This window comes from Triticum dicoccoides, chromosome 5B, assembly GCF_002162155.2.
Source record: "Triticum dicoccoides isolate Atlit2015 ecotype Zavitan chromosome 5B, WEW_v2.0, whole genome shotgun sequence".
Taxonomy (NCBI): domain Eukaryota; kingdom Viridiplantae; phylum Streptophyta; class Magnoliopsida; order Poales; family Poaceae; genus Triticum; species Triticum dicoccoides.
Window position 1 is genome coordinate 471,727,803 of NC_041389.1, and position 6,140 is coordinate 471,733,942.

Sequence of the window (6,140 nt, forward strand, 5' to 3'; positions counted from 1 at the left end):
AATAAGTGTTAATTTTATTATCAATAGCGATGTTGGGTCAAAATTAAAGCTCATACATTAGGTACTATCCAATGTCGAGTTGATCTATTTTTTTCACGGCATGTGTTATGAATTTTGATCTAAATTTTTGTGACATGTTAGATACCAATGTTATCTATGTCATATATGTTGTTTAGAATCTTTTAGAAACCTGTAAAGTATTAACTATAGATGGTGCATTGTGTGCACAACAAACCCGCCATATACACACGTTATTTGTGATGTAAGAAAGACCAACACATGTCTGCACTCAAAATGTTTCCCCTCTCACACGACAATCGGCGTGCTTCCTATGCTGCTTTAACATTGTATGAAACAGATTTTTTTAGTCGAATGAATGGTGTTACTGGGTGTTTGCATTGAGATGTATATATGTTAGAGCATCCAAATATGTGGCAATACAGAACTCATTTTCTTACAGCCAAAAAAATTGTCATTGCCTTTTGATCTTTTAGTTGTTGAGAAACATGTCTTGGTGAGACGTTGCATCATAAGCATTTTATTGGGATCAAATCTTTCATTGCGCGGGTCTTCACACTTGGCCTGGACAAACTCCTAAGCACGCAAGGGCGCCCAGGCTAGGGTTTCCACTGCCTCCCGTCGCGTAGCCGCCGGCCTACCTCGTCTCCTGCGGCCTTAGGGCCATGGAGGCATGGTGGGTCCCGGTCCTTGCCGGCGGGAGAGCTCCGTTTTTAGGTTGTTTTTTGAGTTTTTGTAGGGTTTGTGTCCTGCTCTGGAAGGGGAGGTGGCGGCGACTTTCTGAAGATGGAATAAGGTTCTTCCCGTCTAGCCCCTGTCTCGGTGATGCTTCGTGACACCAGTGTGCATTGCAAGGTTTGTCTCCGGCGGATCTCGTGGGATTCGGTTGGCGTTTGTCCTCGGTGGATCCGCTCGGATCCAATCTTCGTTCGTCTATGTTCATGTGTCTATAAGTTGGATCCTTCTGGTCTACACTTCTCTTCATCGTCGGCGGTAGCTGTCCTGGTGCGCTATTCCTTTGGGGCCTTAGCACGACGACTTCCTGACTGACTAATACAACAAGGTTTACCTGGCTCCGGTGATGGAGGGGCGATGACGGCAGCGCGCCTTCCGTTTGCTCCAGTGCTTGGTGTTGTCACTTGGTGGTCTACGGACCTAGATGTAGTTTTTTACTTCTGCTGTTCTTTGTACTATCTTGACAGTTGATGAATAGAGATAGGAAGTTTTCTCCGCAAAAAGAAGAGCAGATGTAAAAATCAATGGCTTTGTGCTAGCTTCTCAGGTACTACCTACGTCCTGATTTATTAGTCCCCCATATATTTATGGTCATAGTTTGACCATAATTTTAACTAATAAAATATAAGTTATATATAGCAAAAAATTGTTTCCTCAAAAACTATGTTCAAATACGAATGCAATGATATACTTTCTGATGATATGCATCAACATTTTGTTAGTTAAATTTATGGTAAAAATTTGGCACAAAATATGAAGGGGGCCAATAAACCAGGACGGAGATAGTAATCATCAAAGGGTCTAGCCTGCTATTCTTAGGGATTGATCCATTTAGAAAGAGTGAAGTTTAAAGATGACTGCAAGCAAAGTTGTTGGTTGTATCTTTATTTTCTTTTGGTCGCCCTTGAATCGATCATTTTTTCCCATTTATCAAAATACATTGTTTACACGCAACTTGATCCCAATTGTTAGATTATGAACATTTTTTTATCTCAATTACATTTTTATATCCCAACTAAACATTCTTTTTCCAATATTGATTACATGCTCGGGTCATTTCTTAGATGTAGATATGCAAGATTTATATCTTGTAAAGGATTTCAATTATGATAGGATGCAGTTTACCGGTTCCAACTTTTATAATAGGTTGTTGTTAAGGAAGGATCCAACCTATTTTTTTATTTTAAGTTGTTGACATTCATATAGTATTTAAGATTGGCTTCGTATGAGCATTTTACTGACAGCTATGGAGATAGCTGCTCTAGCTACTGTTTCAGATACACAAAAGTAAACTCTTCCATTGACGGTTTTTTACTTTTTATTTTTTAGGCTAGTTGAATAGTTTTGATTAAGGTTTTATTGGTTTATTACTCGAAAATAAATCAAGGATTTTCAGGATACTTCCTTCATGGAATAAGTTATTGCATCCTTGAGTGATCTCTTTTCTTCTTGCTTCATAAGAGTGAATCAAATAGATTCACTTCTTAATACCGGGTATCTTTAGTCCCACTAACGGGCGGTATTCCTCAGTCAAACCCGGTTTAGACCTTATGTGACATGGTTTTGCATATGGCCGCATATCATTGAGAGAGAGAGAGAGAGAGAGAGAGAGAGAGAGAGAGAGAGAGAGAGAGAGAGAGATGACTTGTGGGGATTTGGCCAAGGAATACTAAGAATTGAAGGACAAAGGTTGCACCAAGATGTGGTCAAAACCATGATACATCAGATCAAAACCGGATTTGACCGAGGAATGTCGTCAGGGAGTAATTATACCTGGTATTAAGAGTTCAAAAGAATGCACTTTACTCAATTATGAATTGTGCACTCCATGTCAAATGTTCAAGATAACTGTTTTATGTTTTCTTTGCATTCAGTTATGCTATCTGTATAGACATGCATTACATGTGCACGCTGACTAGTTGTCGTGGAAACAAGGGAATTTTTTATGAGTTTTGATCAATGAAAATTATCTTTTCGCTCATAAAAATGGAAAATATCTCTTGCAGACGCACGAAAAGTAGGCCATAGGGAAATTTTCTTTAGTTCTCATCTCTACATGCCAAACATGCTGCATATGAGAAATTATGAAGGTAATCCTTCAAAAAAATTCCTTTGAACCAGAAATATCCGAATACGAGCTAGAGGTCAGATTTTACTTATATTTTACATAAATTTTCTCTCTAACTTCACGTATGCACGAGGGACGATTCAATTCCCGGAGCTCTGCATCACATGATATACACAACCATGTTATTAAATGTGAATCAAGTTCGAGTCACCGAGCACCCGATATTAAACTAAATAAAAAAACAAGACCGCAACCGATCGGATCCAAGACTACCTAGCCCATCCACATAATTTACGAGTGCCTCATGAGTCAACCTGGTTAAAAAAAACTGTGCAACTATTTCCAGTCGGCTGCGCCCAGAGGCCATAAGCACCCGCACGTCAACATGTGTGGTGATGACCACGTACGGATTGAGTCGTAGCCCTATAAATAACCTGCAAAAAATTAGGAGTAAACCATTGAAGCAATACAATATTGCCTAGAGAAAGGCACAAACTCCCACACGGATTTGGCCTTTCAACTTATGATGAATACCACCTAACAATTTTTTATACAAGTTTGGAATACTCGTTGGCGATGCTAAATTGTATGTAACATGAATCACGTGTTGTATCAAGGTGGTAAACAGACATGACAAAAATAAATGATGAAATATTTCTTCCTGGTCACAATACAATATTTTTTTTGCTGCCATGCCAGTTATGCTTAACAAGGTTTTCTTTTGTAGAATTAGCTCCCCATACAAAAATGACATGAAAACTTTGATTTTCCAATATGTTCTCTCCGAAAAATACGTCTAGAGTTCATAAAATACACATCATAGACTTCACAGAAGACACCATTAGTGGTTAACCTCCAGCCGAACGAATCTGGCATCTGAGTTAGATTAATCAACATCAACCTAGAAACCAAATGGATCCACCTAGTCCATTTGTTATCCACTAATGCCCTGAGAAATTAGATGTTTAAAGGGCTATCCTCAAGAACAGAAGCCACTAAATTCTCTTTTTTGAACACAATATTATACAGGTTCGGGTATTATAGAGCAAATGGAGTGTCAACCAACCAGGTTACTTCGGGAAATCTCGTTGATTGACTGTCACCAACCTTAAACGAATATCTCTAAAAAAAGGATGACTTGACTTCATTAAGCCCCTCCAAAATATTGAATCGGTGGGCTTAACATCTACTTGAGATAACATTTCGGAGTTTAGCACTACCAGACTCGCCACCTATGCCGACGGCCCAGGGCCGTCGGCATAGGCCATTTCCCGTCGGTATACATCTATGCCTACGGCTGCCGTCGGCATAGCCCCGTCGGCGTAGATCACGTCAGCGTAGTCTTGTCAGACCGTCGGCATAGTTTAGCCGTCGGCATAGGGGCCTATGCCGACGGCTTTCGTCTGGCCGTCGGCAGTGATTTTCACATGACGGCAACGGACGGCGCCGTCAAAAGCGCTAACGAATCACGGGCCGCCACGTGGCAGAGGTATGCCTACGGCAAAGCCGTCGGCATAGGTGAAAATCTATGCCGACGGCTTTGCCATCGGCATATCTCTGCCACGTGGCGGCCTGCGGTGACTCCTAGCAACAGAGTATGCCTACGGCAAAGCCGTCGGCATAGATTTTCACCTATGCCGACGACTTTGCTGTAGGCATATCCCTGCCACGTGGCAGGTCCTGGGTAGTCTTGTGCATATCTATGCCGACGGTTTAACCGTAGGCATACTTACGAACCAAAACCAAAAAAAATACTAGCCAAAAAGGCTAGCAATTTCCAATACATTATAAGACATGATTCAACAACCATGGATTTGCAAACACAGAGCATAAAATATTTTTGATGTACACAACATTTTCATTCTAAGAATCCACTAAAAAAATACTAGCCAAAAAGGCTAGCAATTTCCAATACAATTATAAGACATGATTCAACAACCATGGTTTGACAAACACAGACCATAAAATATTTTTGATGTACACAACATTTTCATTCTAAGAATCCACTACAGCATCAAAGGAGAAGGCGGAGGGGCGGTGCCGATGGTGCGGGAGACGGGGCGGCGATGACAGAGGTGGCATGCAGTCAGTATAATGAACCAAAGATCTTACACATAAGGATGAATATGTAATATATACACTGCATCTACCAAAGGGAAATCACCAAAATGTTACAAGAAATACTTCTACTGGGAGGCAAACAAAGATTTTCGTTGTAAATGATCTGATGTTCGCACTGCATAGCTGATACAATAGGATTTCTTCACATTATTCAATTACTGGGAAGGATCAATTACACATATGGATGAACTACTAGTACAGGAGTAGCTTGCTGCCAACACTACTAGCTAGCTACCAACACTACTAGCTAGCTAGATTAAACACCAACAGTTAACAAAACCTAGCTGCAGTAACCAACAACCACAAATGAGGTAGTACAAGAGCAGAATTTTACAAGTGTGCTACTCTGAATCATCATCACTGTAAATAGGAATGATCTTTCTCATGGCACAAGCACGACAAGCACAAACAAAATCACCCATGCGCATGAAACAGAGCAAGGTACTGCTATAGCAGCACAAGAGAGGGAGCTAGAGGTAGGAGATGGACTCACCGGAGAGGAGGTTGTAGTCGATGCCGAACACGACCACGCCGCAGTCGCGCGTTAGAGGAGGTTGTAGCCGAGTTGGACCATGTGCAGGGTGTCGTCGTGGCGGTGGATGCCCTGGTTGTCGTCATCATCCACGGAGGATGCCTGCTGCTCCGAATCAAACGAACAAGTCAGAGCTAGTGTTGTTGAGCTAGTACAGAAATTAAGCAAGCTAGTATAGGAGACACAGGCGTGCTGGTGCTAGTATCTACAGAAATCAATCGAGCTGGCTATGCGTGTGCGTGAGCTAACTTAGTACGTACAATACATGGTTGGGCTCCAAAAAAACCAGAGAATGCTAGCCTCAAAAGAATCAAACACAAGGTTATTTTTTGTTGTTACTAGCACTGCTAGTTGTATGTGTTGATCCATCCATCCATGCATGGACCTAACTAATGTTGTTGTATCTCTAGACCAAGTGCAGCAACACAAGAAGAAGAACTAAAACTGTAGAGCACATGTATACATATGACGAACTACAGAACTAGCACTACATTTTGCACAGGACAGAATTAATCATGAATGGTTCTATCACAGTTGATGCATTTGTTGCCAAAAAGAAAATTTCATCCAAACTACATACGCTGACATGAGCCGGTGTAATTCACACGTAATGGTGGCTTAATATGTTTTCTACCACATGTCATGTTTACTTACTAGCATCTAAGA